Genomic DNA, 15110 nt, shown 5'->3' with positions numbered 1-15110 from the left:
CAATTCACAGTTATAGCTGGGATGTTATTTGTATCCTCAATTCAAGAGGGCATTAGATGATGATTTGAATAGAAACAAAGTGCAGGGGTACGAGGAAAAGGCAGGGCAATGGCACTAGGTCATAATGCTCATTTGGAGAGCAGGTGAGACACGATGGGCCGAATGGCCTCCTTCTGTGCCATTAAAATTCTGAGATTCTGTGAGAGTGAAAACAGACACGAAATATCTGTCCCCCATGTCCTTATTTTCCACTATTAATTTCCCAGACTCAACCTCTAAAGGACCAACAGACTTTACTTTTCCTTCTTCCTGTTTTTTTCCTTTCTTTGGCGAAGTACTGCATAACAGCCTGGTTAACAAAATTGAAGCCCATGGAATAGGGGGTTCAGTATCAGCTTGGATGAAAAAAATGGCTTCTGGAAAACAGCGAGTCATGGTAACTGGTTGTTTTACAACGTGGAGAATGATAGATGGTGGTGTTCCTCAAAGGTCAGTACTTCTTTGGATATCTATAAATTACTTGGATATTGAAACATGGTGTAAAATTTCAAAATTTGCTCAGGATGCCAAACTTGAAGGAGTGGCAACAGTGAGGACAACATCAAACGACTGCAACAATACATAGATAAACTAGCAGAATGACAGACAAGTGCCAGATGGAATTTAATACAGAGAAATGTGAAGTGACGCATTTTGGCTGAAGGGATAGGGAGAGGCAATATAGACTTAATGGCACAGTTCTAGAGTCTGTGCAGGGCCAGAGGGACCTGGAATTTGTGTGCAAAACTCTTAGAAGGTGGCAGAATATATTCAAAGAGCAAATTTAGCAAAGAATATTTAATCTTGGGCTTCATAAGCAGACAAGTTATGGCTGAAAAGCACTTTGAGACATCTGGTGGTCATGAGAAGCGCTATATAAAAATGCAAATTTTTTTTTGAACCTTTATCAAGCTTTGGTTCGGCCAAAACTAGAGCATTGCACCCAGTTCTAGTCACAACAGGTTACGAAGGTCCTTGAAATGGTGCAGAGATTTACCAGAATGGTTCCAGACTTGAGAGATTTTAGCTACAAGGTTAAGTTGGAGAAGTTGGGATTATTCACCTCAGAGAAAAAGAAGATTGAGAGGAGATCTGAAGAGCTGTATAGAATTGCGACAGGTTTAGATAAGGTAGATAAGGAAATACTGTTGCCATTAGCTGATGGAACAAGGACGAGAAGACACAGGTTTAAGGTTATGGACAAGAAATGCTTGGGGGATGCAAGAAAGAATTGTTTTACACAGCGAGTGGTAATGGCCTGGGGTCGACTGCCTATAAGATGGCGGAATTGGAGACGATCAATGATTTCAAAAGGAAACTGGATCAGTACTTGAGGGAATAAACATTCAAGAACACTGGGGAATGAGGCTGACTGGATTGCTCAACAGGGAGCCAGCATGGACTCGACATGGCTGGCCACCTTCTGTGCTGTGCTCAAGGATATGATATGGAATGCACTATTTTCTGCTTCAAAAAGCTGTGCTCGAGTAGTTGGATATCGTTTCACATTCAACTCGGGTGTTAAACTCAAGCATAAAATGGTGTCACAGAAAAAAACAAGGTGGGTGGTCCAGACTGGGCTTGGGCACCTCCCAGTGCTGTAGATTGACAGCACGTTGTCAGTCATTTCCCTAACAAAAGCGATGTGCAGTGACACACCCAGCCCTCCACGTTCATCGGTTCCAAACGTTATGTGCTTCAAATCATTTTCAGCAGAAAAGGACAACCATCTCGGGCACGGCATGAGTGAACAAACCAGAAAGAAAGAATGGTGCTCCTAATTCAAACAAGAATATTACTGTATCCAAAATGTACATCCATTACCCTCGGCATCGTATTATTTATCACTACGGTTCATAAGGATTTTTTAAACGGGTGTCCTCAATTTAAATATCCCACCCAGAATATCAGCTCTATCTTTTTCTGATAATCATCAACTTGATCATCAGTTAGATATCAGATGGCAAGCACTCAAGTGTTCTTTCTACCTATACTGTTATAGATACACCAATATTGACTTTGTATCTTTGAATGAGGGAAAATTTCGTTGCAGAGAAAAGATGATGCCTTTAACACACAACATAGGCAGTGCCTCGGTACTGCAGTAAAACGTTCCTTTCAGCAGACAGCAAGAACAGGCTTCCTTCCTGAACTTCGTGAAAACTTATACTATTTGTACAACTTCAATGCCAGATTTCAACTGAAAAAAAGTCTCCTGCCAACACAAGACTGCCGTGCAAATCGGTCCCCCGATATTTGTCTGCACATGTGCAATTGTCTGTGCATGCGCAGAACCCGATGATGCAAGTGTGCGCACGCTGGGGGTTTGGGGAATGGATGAAGTGAACCTGGGTGATGACAATCTTAATTTATACTACAAACATAACGCAACCAGGTGGAAAGACTAACAAAAACCATCCCTCTGAACTAATTGAATTGCGCTCAAATTTCCCATGATCAGCAGAAGGCACATGTGGCTGTCTGAAATTTCAAACAAATCCACGCTTCCTGAGCAATGTAGCAGACGGGCGCAGCCACCTCGCAGTTTCCGGGGATCACGATGGGGAGGAAGGGGCCGCTTGCCCCGTAAGAAGTGAAGCAAAGTAAAAACTGTTAACTTGATACTGCCAACGCACTAATATTTACAATTCCAGAGCCAGTGGTGACCCTTTAAAGATGGCGGACGTGCATTCCCTATGGCACTGGCAGCAAATGCGGCAAAAAACAAAACCGAAAAAATTAATCATTCCAAAAAAATTATTTCTTCACCCATACTAATAACATTAAGTTATTAATTAAGTCCACCTTATTATTCCACTCTCAGTAACTAATATATTCATCTAAAATTTTGATTTAATGTTCATTCAGGTATTTAGTGTCCTTAATGTCTGTGGATGCAATTTATATCGTATTAATAAGAGCTTTCAAATTTAGTCAACATCATGTTGAGCAGCACTACCACTGTTCTAATTGTGATAGATTTCGAACAGATCCAGCAACTCAAGACTGGGCAACCATGAGACTCTGTGGGCGATCAGCAGCAGCAGAATTGTACTCAACCAAAACTTGTGCCCTCATGGCCCTGCATATCCCCCAACTCTACCATTACCACCAAGCCAGGGGATCAACCTGGTTCAATGAAGTTCAGGGAGCACCAGGCATACCTAAAAATGAAATGTGAACCTGGTGAAGCTACAACACAGGACTACTTGTGTACCAAACAGTATAAGCAGCAAGTGACAGACAGAGCTGAGCGATACCACAACCAACGGATCAGATTTAAGCTCTGCAGTCCTGCCACGTAAGAGCATAAGACCATATGACGTAGGAGCAGAAGTAGGCCATTCAGCCCATTGAGTCTGCTCCGCCATTCAATGAGATCATGGTTGATCTGATAATCCTCAACTCCACTCACCTGCCTTTTCCCCATAAGCCTCGATTCCCTTACTGATTAAAAACCTATCTCAGCCTTGAATATACTTAACGACCCAGCCTCTACGGCCCTCTGCTGTAAAGAATTCCACAGATTCACTTCTCTCAGAGAAGAAATTCCTCCTCATCTCTGTCTTAAATGGGTGGCCCCTTACTCTGAGATTATGCCCTCTGGCCCTAGACTCTCCCACAAGGGGAAACAAACTCTCAACATCTACCCTGTCAAGCCCCCTAAGAATCTCTTATGTTTCAATAAGGTCGCCTCTCATTCTTCTAAATTCCAATGAGTACAGGCCCAACCTACTCAACCTCTCCTCATAAGAGGATCCCTCCAACCCGGGATCGACTTAGTGAACCTTCTCTGGGCTGCCTCCAATGCCAGTATATCTTTCCATAGATAAGGGGACCAAAATTGTTCACAGTATTCTAGGTGTGGTCTAACAGGTGCCTTGTATAGTTTTAGCAAGACTTCCCTATTTTTATACTCCTTTCCCTTTGAAATAAAGGCCAACATTCCATTTGCTTTCCCTATAACCTGTTGAACTTGCATGTTAGCTTTTTGGGATTCATGCACAAGGACTCTGAAAACCCTCTGTGTTGCAGCCTTCTGCAGTCTTTCAAAATTTAAATAATATTCAGTTCCTCTATTCTTCCTGCCAAAGTGCATAACCTCACACTTTCCCACATTATATTCCATCTGCCAAGATTTTGCCCACTCACTTAACCTGTCTACATCCCTCTGTAGACGCCTTGCGTCATCGTCACCACTTGCCTTCCCACCTATTTTTGTGTTATTCGCAAACTTGGCAATAGTACACCCACTTCCCTCATCTAAGTTATTAATATATATTGGAAATAATTGAGACTCCAGCACTGATCCCTGTGGCACTCCACTAGTTACAGGTTGCCATCCTGAAAATGCCCCCTGTATCCCAACTCTCTGTCTTCTATTAGTTAGCCAATCCTCTATCTATGCTAATATACTAACCCCAACACCATGGGCTCTTATCTTATTAAGTAGCCTTATGTGCGGTACCTTATCGAACGCCTATTGGATATCCAAATATATTACATCTACTGGTTCCCCCTTATCTATCCTGCTTGTTGCCTCCTCAAAGACTTCTAATAAATTTGTGAGGCATGATTTCCCCTTCATGAAGCCATACTGACTCTGATTGATTAGATTATGTATTTCTAAATGCTCTGTTATTACATCCTTTATAATAGGCTCCAACATTTTCCCAATGACCGATGTTAAGCCAACTGGCCTCTAGTTATCTGTTTATTGTCTCCCTCCCTTTTTGAATAAGGGTGTTACATTGACCGTTCTCCAATCCTCTGGGGCTTTTCCAGAATCTAGTGATTCTGGGAAGATTACTAGTGCATCCACTATCTCTGTAGCTATGTCCTTTAATATCCAAGGATGCAACACATCAGGTCCAGGGGACTTTAGTCCCATTAGTATCCCTAGTGATAGTTATTGTATTTATTTCCTCCCCCAATTTTGCCCCTTGATTATTTAATATTTTTGGAATGCTTTTAGTATCCTCTACCATGAAGACTGAAGCAAAGTATTTATTCAACTCCTCTGCCATTTCCTGGTTCCCCATTATTATTTCCCCAGTCTCATTCTCTAAGGGGCTTATGATCACTTTGGCCTCTCTTCCTTTTTAGATATTTAAAGAAGCTCTTACTGTCTGTTTTTATATTACTTGCCAGTTTCTCCTCAAAGTTTATTTTCTCCCTCTTTATTATTTTTTGGTCATCTGTTGTTGATTTTTAAAACTTTCCCAATCCTCTAGCTTACCACTAATCTTTGCCACATTGTATGTTTTTCTTTCAATTTGATGCTGTCCTTAACTTCCTTGGTTAACCATGGTTGTTTTATCCCCTTCCTTGAATCCTTCTTCCTCACTGGGATATATCTTTGTTATGAGCCATGAACTATTTTCTTAAACGTCTGCCATTGTTCATCAACCGTCTTTTCTGCTAAACTCCTTTCCCAGTCCACTCCAGCTAACTCTGCCCTCATTCCATTGTAATTACCCTTATTTAAGTTTAGCACAGTTGTTTCTGTACCAAGTTTCTCACTCTTAAACTGAAATGCCACCCTCCGTACACTCTAGATATCATTACCTAAATAGTTGCCCTGCAAGGCTGCCATGATCTTTTGCTTTGTAAGCCTACGTATCCCCTTTCCAGAACCCTCCCCCACATCTATTTTGTTTAAAGCCCTCTCTACAGCCCGAGCTATTGGCTCACCAGGACACTGGTCCAGCATGGTTCAAGTGAAGCCCATCCGACTGGAACAGCTCCCTTCTACCCCAGTACTGGTGCCAGTGCCCCATGAACGGAAACCCATTCCTCCCACACCAATCTCTGAGCCACGTATTTAACTCCTTGACTTTATTTACTCTATGCCAGTCTGCCCGTGGCTCAGGTAGCAATCCCGAGATTACCACCATGGAGGTTCTGCTTTTTAAATTTAGCTCCTAACTGTTCAAATTCTTTCAGCAGAACCTCCTTTTTAGTCCTATCAATTTCACTGGGACCAATATGGACGATGACACCTGGATCCCTCCCCTCCCACTCCAAGTTCCTCTCCAGCCCTGAGGAGATGTTCTTTACCCTGGCACTGGGCAGGAAACATAGCCTTCGGGACTCACACTCACGGTTGCACAGAACAGTATCTATCCCCCTAATTATACTGTCCCCTACCACTGCTACGCTCCCATTTCTTCCTTCAACTTGAATGGCTCCCTGTACCATGATACCGTGGTCAGTTCGCTCATCCTCCCCCCAGTCCCCACTCTCATCCACACAGCTTGCAAGAACCTTTTAACTGTTGGACAGTTGCAGGGGCCAAGGCTCCTCAAACGCTACCCCCTGGGTCCCGTAACCTGCCTCATCTGGAATCACACCCTCCTGTCCCTAATCACAGACCAAATTTGAATTACCTAATCTGAGAGGTGTGACCACCTCGTGGAGCAAAGTGTCCAAGTAACTTTCCCCCTCCCTGATGTGGCACAATGTCTGCAGCTCAGATTCCAGCTCCTTAACTCGATTCGAGTTAGTTCCGCAACCTGCAAATACTTGGTACAGATACTGCAGCATCTCCCACATGCTGCAGCAGCAACACATCACCCATCCTGCCATCGCTATTGTATTTTATCCAATTAATAAATTATTCTAGTATCCCCATTCTTTATGCTTAATTACAATTTTTTTTATACACACCAGTATCGATCTTATACTTAATAAGCTATCTTTAAGAAACAGAGAAGAAAAAGACTAAAGATCTAAACACGAACCAAAGACCTCACTTTTACTTTAAAGATTAGAAATACACACCAATCAGCTGCTCTACATGCTCTTTTCCCTCTCGTGCTCTTTAATGGTCTCACACTCTTCTCTCATTCTCTCACTTTTAAAGGCCCTGGTCCTCTCGCACCTGCTCCCTGTAAATGACTACGCTGATTCTCTCACTCTCTTGCTGTAAATGGCCCCACTGTTTCTCTCACACTCTCTCCCTGTAAATGACCATGCTGTTTCCCTCACTCTCTCGCTACAAGTGGCCATGCTGTATCTCTCTCACTCTCTCGCTGTAAATGGTATCCAGTCATGAATGGTGGTGGACAATTAAACAACTCACTGGAGGATGAGGCTCCATAAATATCCCAATCCTAAATGACGGGAGAGTTCAGCACATCAGTGCAAAAGATAAGGTTGAAACACTAGCAACAATCTTCAGCCAAAAGTGCAAAGTGCCGATCCATCTCGGCCTCTCCTGCAGGTCCCCAGCATCACAGATGCCACTCTTCAGCCAATTCAATTCACTCCACATGATATCAAGAAACTGATCAAGAGGCTGAAGGCATTGGATACTGCAAAGGCTATGGGACCTGACAATGCTCTGGCAATAGTACTGAAGACTTGTGCTCCAGAACTTGACATGCCACTAACCAAGCTGTTTCGGTACAGATATAACACTGGCATCTACCAGCAGTGTGGAAAATTGCCAAGTTATGTCCTGCACACAAAAAGCAGACAAATCCAGCCCAGCCAATTACCGCCTCATCAGTCTACTCTCGATCATCAGTAAAGTGGTGGAAGGGGTCATCAACTGTGAAATCAACCGGTGCTTGCTTAGCAATGACCTGCTCATTGATGCTCAGTTTGGTTTTGCCAGGGTCACTCAGCTCCTGACCTCATGATAGCCTTGGTTCATACACGGAAAAAAATGGTGCTCAAGAAATTAATGGGATTAAAGGCTGAAAAATTCCCAGGGCCTGATAATCTACATCCCAGAATACTAAAGGAAGTGGCCCTGGAAATATTGGATGCATCGGTGGTCATCTTCCAAAATTCTCTTGACTCTGGAGCAGTTCCTACAGATTGGAGGGCGGCAAATGTAACCCCACTATTTAAAAAAGGAGGTAAAGAAAAAACAGAGAATTATAGACCAGTCAGCCTAACCTCAGTAGTGGGGAAAATGCTAGCGTCTATTATAAAAGACGTGGTAACAGAACACTTGGAAAGCATTAATGGGGTTAGACAAAGTCAGCATGGGTTTATGAAAGTGAAATCATGCTTAACTAATCTACTGGAGTTTTTTGAGGATGTAACTAGTAGAATAGATAAGGGGGAACCAGTGGATGTGGCGTATTTGGATTTCAAGTAGGCTTTTGATAAGGTCCCACATAAAAGAGGCTAGTGGGCAAAATTAAAGCACCTGGGATCGGAGGTAATATACTGGCATGGATTGAGAATTGGTTGACAGACCGGAAACAGAGTGTGGGAATAAATGGGTCTTTTCCGGATGGCAGGTGGTGACTAGTAGTGTACCGCAGGGATCAGTGCTTGGGCCCCAGCTATTCACGATATATATAAATGACTTGGACGAGGAAACCAAATGTAATATTTCCAAGTTTGCTGATGATAAAAAACTGGGTGAGGTTGTGAGGAGGATGCAAGGAGACCTCAGGGTGATTTAGACAAGTTGTGTATGTGGGCAAACACATGGCAGATGCAGTATAACGTGGATAGATGTGAAGTTATACGCTTCGGTGTGAAAAACGGAAAGGCAGAGTATTACTTAAATGGTGATATATTGGGAAATGTGGATGTACAAAGGGGTCTGGGTGTCCATGTACACCAGCCAATGAAAGTAAACAGGCAAGTGCAGCAAGCAATTAGAAAGGTAAATGGTATGTTGGCCTTCATTGCAAGACGATTTGAGTTCAGAAGTATGCAGTTAAACAAGGCCTTGGTGAAACCAAAGCTGGAGTATTGTGTGCAGTTTTGGTCTCCCTACCAAAGAAAGGATATACTTGCCATAGAGGAAGTGTAGCAAAGGTTCACTAGGCTGATACCAGGGATGGCAGGACTGTCATATGAGGAGAGATTGGTTCGACTGGGCCTGTATTCTAGAGTTTAGAAGGAGAGGAGTTCAGATTGAAACGTATACAATTCTAACAGGGCTAGACAGGCTGGATGCAGGGAGGATGTTTCCCCTGGGGCCACAGTCTCAGGATATGGGGAAGGCCATTTAGAACTGAGATGAGGAAAAATTTCTTCACTCAGAGGGTGGTCAACCTGTGGAATTCTCTACCACAGAAGGCTGTGGGACCAGTTCAATGAGTATATTCAAGAAAGATATTGATAATTTTTTGGATATTAGGGGCATCAAGGGGTATGGAGAGAAAGCAGGAATATGGCATTGAAACAGAGGATCAGCCATGATCATACTGATTTGTGGAGTAGGCTCAAAGGGTCGAATGGCCTACACCTGCTCCTAGTTTCTATGTTTCTAACTAAACTCCAGAGGTGAGACGAGAGTGACTGCCCTTGACATCAAGGCAACATTTGACTGAGTGTGGCATCGAGGAGCCCCAGTAAAACTGGAATCAATGGGAATCAAGGGGGAAACTCTCCACTGGTTGGAGTCATACCTAGCACAAAGCTTGTCGTTGTTGGAGGTCAATCATTGCTGTTCCAGGACATCACTGCCAGAGTTCCTCAGAGTAGTGACCTAGGCCAGACCATCTTCAGCTGCTTCATCAATGACCTTCCTTCCATCATAAGGTCAGAAGTGGGGATGTTTGCTGATGATTGCACAATATTCAGCACCATTCATGACTCCTCAGATACAGAAGCAGTCCATGTCCAAATGCAGCACGACCTGGACAATATCCAAGCTTGGGCTGACAAGTGGCAAGAAGCATTCATGCCACCCAAGTGCCAGGCAATGACCATCTCCAACAAGAGAGAATCTAACCATCTCTCTTTGACATTCAATGGCATTACCATCACTGAATCCCCCACTATCACTGGAGGTTACCATTGACCAGAAACTGAACTAGACTAGCCATTTAAATACTTTGGCTACAAGAGCAGGTCAGAGGCTAGGGATCCTGTGGTGAGTAACTCACCTCCTGACTCCCCATCACCTGTCCACCATCTATAAGGCACATGTCAGGAGTGTGATGGAACTCTTTGCAGCTGCCTGGATGAGTGCAGCGCCAAAAACAAGCTTATCAAGGAGCCTGACACTTTCGAGGACAAAGCAGCCCACTTGACTGGCACCCCATCCACAAACATTCACTCCCTCCACCACTGACACACAGTGGCAGCAGAGTGTACCATCTACCAGAACTCACCAAAGCTCCTTAGACAGCACCTTCCAAACTCATGACCGCTACCCTCTAGAAGGTAGAAGGGCAGCAGACACATGGGAACACCACCACTGGAAGTACCCCTCCAAGACACTCACCATCTTGACCAGGAAATATATCACTGTCGCTGGGTCAAAATTCTGGAACTTCCTCCCTAACAGCACTCTAGGTGTACTTACACCACATGGACTGCAGCAGTTTAAGGCAGCAGCCCACCACTACCTTTTCAAGGGGCAATTAGGGATAGTCAATAAATGCTGGCCTAGTCAGCAATGCCCACATCCCATGAATAAATTCAAAAACAAAGAAATAAATCATTGAGCCCATTGCTCTCGTCACAAGTTGTTGCTTGCATTACCCATTTAACTTAATGCCATGGTCACTATGTGACTACAGTGCAATTTTGGTGTCAATACCATAGCTTAAAGCTAACTTCTGTAAGCTGTTGGCAATGTCAAACAGAGCCTCCATTTTCATATTTGATATAAAACTCACATGCCTATCAAATTGCACAAGCACAACAGCTCATTTGCTTATTTTGTCACTTAGCTAGTGTAAAAATAAAAGCCAAATACTGCAGCTGCTGGAAATCTGAAATAGAAACAAAATGCTAGAAATACTCAGCAGATCAGGCAGCATTCGTAGAGAGAAAAACAGTTAACATTAGGTCAATGACCTTTCATTAGAAAGGATGAAAGATTAACAACCTGAACATAAATCCACTATTTCCAGCGTTTTCAGTTTTTAATTGAAGCATAAAAATTGGGGAAATTAATCATATTCAATGCCATTTGTGACAGACCCATCTGGTCCATTAAAATAGCACATCTCAGCATATCAAGAAGCAGAAACAGTCTGAGTACACATTTACTACAGAAGAGTGCTGGCTGGAAAGCTGCAACTTTAAAACATGCTTAGATCCACACTTAAGTGTAATGGCTTACAGGAACCAATTTTCATATATTTTTAGTCAGATAACTATGTTCATTTTAGGAAGATTGGGGAGTATGCCTTTACTATACAAAACAGCCATTTAACTGCCATAGATCACAGCATATAACTTGACCTGCGAAGCTTAAAAAAAAGCTTCCAGAAAACAGGATCTATCTATATGTGAACTACCAGTGGTGTTTTAGGTGGTCACCACTTTGAAACAAGAAAAAACAATATCAGTAATTCAAATTCCATAAATGTGTCCCATTTTATTTAATGAAATAACTCTACAAGGGTAGTTTGAACCACAATCACAGCGTTTTAAAAACTGCCAAATTCATCATCTTCAGCATCCACCTCAAAACATCCCTTGAATTCATCAGTGGCTGTCCCTTGATTCAAGGATGATGTCAATTCAGGGTCACAAGTTTCTGCCCTGGGTCCTCATGTGACTGAACAGGCCGATTTTCAACCCACAGATGTTTGGGCACATGGGGTGAGACATCCCATGAGGTGGTATAAGGATTTGGTTCCTTTTCTTTACTCCTCTGCCACACCATTAAAACATTGTAACTCAAAGTACAATGCATTTTGATGGGTAAGTTTTCACCCATGTTGAACAATTGGGAGCAAGCTCCTCCCAGTAATTTATGTCAATGTTGCCACTCTTCAAGGAGAGCTTCAGGGTTTCTTTGAAGCATTTTCTTCATTCTCCCATTTGAGGGTTGAGAAAACAGGACTTGATAGGGGAGATGCTTTTCAGCCCTCTGGACAGTGTCCAGTCCATCGTAGTTGATTTTTCAGGAGGTTAGCCTGAATGCTTGTGGAACTGCTTTCAAAAAGGACACCAGCATTTCTCGCTTTCAAAAAGGACACCAGACATTAGACTATGGTATAACTGCAATTTGAATGTCATTTCTTCACAGGCACCTCTGATGCAGAGGATGTGGTGGAGGCATTGCTAGTGGAATTTCTCAAGCACTCTTGTGTATTGCTAATTGGAGTGTGCTGACAACAGCTGCTTTGCACACTAGAACTTTTACTGACTTGCAGAAGTCTTTGTTGTCAAACACTCGCTGCTGTAGTTTGTAGAAGGCTGAACTGACGCTGTTGATCCAGTGTTGGATCTCCTCATTAATGGTGGCCTTTCGAGAGAGGTTGCTGCCAGTGTATAGGAAATGCTCAACATATTCCAGAGTCTCTCCTTCAACATATATGGGAGGTGCAATGTTTGGCTGACCAGGTATGGGTCTAAACAGGACTTTTATTTTGGAAACATTCAAAGACAGGCCGAGTCTCTTCAATGTAGAATTGAAGAGATCGAGAGTGGCTTGCAATCTGAAGCAGAGTGGGCAACGACACTGTAGTCATCTGCAAAGTGTAGATCATGTAAGTCTACGGTGGTCAGTTTAGTTTTGGCACTGAGGAAAAAGAGGTTCAAGAGTTTTCCCGTCTAGAAGGTATTTAATACTGACACCCGGGGGCAGTTGAACTTTGATGAGGTGAATAGCCACTGTCAAGTAGATTTTAAATAGCATGGAGGCTATTGCACAGTTTTGCTCGACACCAGTCCAGATTCAGATCTCCTACTAAAGTTGCAATGAGATCATCATGAAGCAGTTGCAAGATTGTAATTAAGTTTCTTGGGCATCTAAATCTTTGGAGCACAATCCACAGAGCCCTGCAATTCTCTGGTCAAATTCTTGAGTCAGATCGATGAATGCAATGAAGAGTTCCTGGTGTCGTTCTCAACATTTTTCTCGGGTTTGTCTGGCGAGAAAGATCATGTCAAAGGTTCCTCTGGAAGGTCTAAAGCCACACTGGTGTCCCTGGGAGGATTTCTTCAGTCACAGGAGTAAGCGATTCAGGAGAATCCATGTTAGGATTTTCCCTGCTATGGACAAAGAGGGAAATACCTCAATATTTTCCACGGCGTGATTTATCTCCCTTCTTGAAAATAGTCACAATTGTTGGTTTCCTGAAGTTTGGTGGTGGTGTTGGTGGGGGGCGGGGTTGCAGGTGGCATGGGTTCTTTTTCCTATCAAATCCATAGGTTGATTGCATGGACTCTTGATGTGAGTATAAGCCCAACAGCTTTGAAGGCCTCAGTTGGAATACCATCAGGGCCACAGGCTTTGTTGCTGCTCTTCCATCAATGGTGATTCACCCACGGGTGATATCACAGGGGACTGGGGGACAGCCTGGAGAATATCAACTGCCACTGTGGATTTACAGTTAAGGAGTTGTTGCAAATTCAATGTTAATGAATGGCACTGTCATCCTTGAGAAGAGAAACAGCATCCTGCGAGCAGAGGGGATTTTGTTCATGTGGCACAAGAGCACAAGAAAAAGGAGCAGGAGCCACCATATGGCCTGCTCCCCCATTCAATTTGATCATGGCTGATCTTGGGCTTCAAATCCACTTTCCTGCCTACTCCCCCTATCCATTAATGGCATACCACAATTTGATGATGAAACCACACAAAACATCAAGTGGGACAGCACACACACTTCTACTCCTTGTGAAGGTTTTTTCTCCATCAAACATCCACCTATCCCAAGCAGCACAAACATGATCCTTGAATAGCTTGTTGAGGCACACATTCATGGACTTCAGACGTTAGACAATGGTATAACTGCAATTTGAATGGTTTTTTTTGCAGGCGCCTCTTGATCTCATTGATTATATGGGAACTAAACATATCTCACAACATGAGCTGCATTCTTTGCACAGGTCACTGAGATCCCTAATCCACACATTATCGATCCACAACTTCACTCCATCCTCATCCATCCAAATGTTGTCGTGGACATGCATACAAACTCCTTCAGAGAACTTGATTTTCGGTATGATTTTATGTTTGAAAATATCATAGGTTTTAATTTTGTCCATTGGCTATACAGGCTAGTACTGCCGTGAATCCTGTCTTCTCACATTCAGTGTTTTTCACAAGAGTGGTTTTTGAACCTTTCCACTCCATAATTTGCTTGCTGGGCATATCAAAATTCATGGGCATTTCATACATATTGCCGATATGACATTGTGGGCACTCGTGTTTGCCACGAGTTTGTTTGATGATGATTTGCTGGAAACTGATAATTTTGGCATCGAGATCTTCTGGTCGTCCCTGAGCAATCTTGGTCTTCTGCCACAATACTCGACATTTCCATTCCACAAAGCAGTTACACCAACCAGCTGTTGCTCTGAAATCTTAGCTGGATTCGGTTTGATTTGGCCCACTTAAGTGCCTATGTACGTACTGCATTTCTGATGGCCATGTAACCATTCTGAAGGTTTTCAAGGACCTATTCTCATACATGCTTCTCAAGATCAGTCCAGTGGTTGGTCCCTGTTCTCATGGCGCATTTAGTCTTGAGCATCTTCTTCAGGGGGATTCCTTCTTTCATTCTCAAACCAGTTTTTCACAGCGCTGCAGCACAGTTATTTGATGAGTTAGCAAATGTTACAACTTTTAGCTTGAAACCAGCTTCATACTTCATTCTTTTTGCAGGAGGACCTATTTCTGTTCGTCAGTCGTCATGTGCAGTCTGCTCTGTGTGAGCGTGTTTTGAACTCCCAGGCATCTTCTTAGCAACATGGCCCACATCACCTGCTTGATCCTATGTGCCAATTTAAAGGCAAGTATCACCCTAACCTTGTATTTCTGAGCTTAAAAATTGAGGCTGACTCCTAATGAGAATATAGCCCTAAACATGCATTTATTAGCTGAAAAATGGTGGGGGTGGAGTAGACTTATACACTGAGTAAAGGCCTAAACATACTTTTTGGCACTGAAAAAAATGGGTCGACTTATATGCCACAATCTATAGTACAACTACAATTTCAAAAAGTCAACTTACAATTTTTTGGTTTAAAACTGAAATGCAATATTTTATACAGCAAAGGCTATGACAGATTAATTGCCATGGTTAACTGATTAACAAGGAGACCACCAATGCCATATATAATCCAGCAGGAGATAAATTAAGTTATAGAAACAGAGAGTGCTGGAAAAACTCAGCTAGACTGAC

The 15110-nt window shown here is 42.9% G+C and overlaps 1 protein-coding gene across 12 annotated transcripts in view; it reads right to left on the bottom strand.

Moving 5' to 3' along the window:
- Positions 1–15110, bottom strand: part of numb (NUMB endocytic adaptor protein) — a 255961-nt gene that overhangs the window by 128497 nt on the left and 112354 nt on the right. The gene's annotated exons all lie outside the window — the stretch shown is intronic.

This window comes from Cetorhinus maximus, chromosome 18 (genome assembly GCF_964194155.1).
Source record: "Cetorhinus maximus chromosome 18, sCetMax3.hap1.1, whole genome shotgun sequence".
NCBI classification, from domain to species: Eukaryota; Metazoa; Chordata; class Chondrichthyes; order Lamniformes; family Cetorhinidae; genus Cetorhinus; species Cetorhinus maximus.
This window is presented reverse-complemented; position numbering and strand designations above follow the sequence as displayed.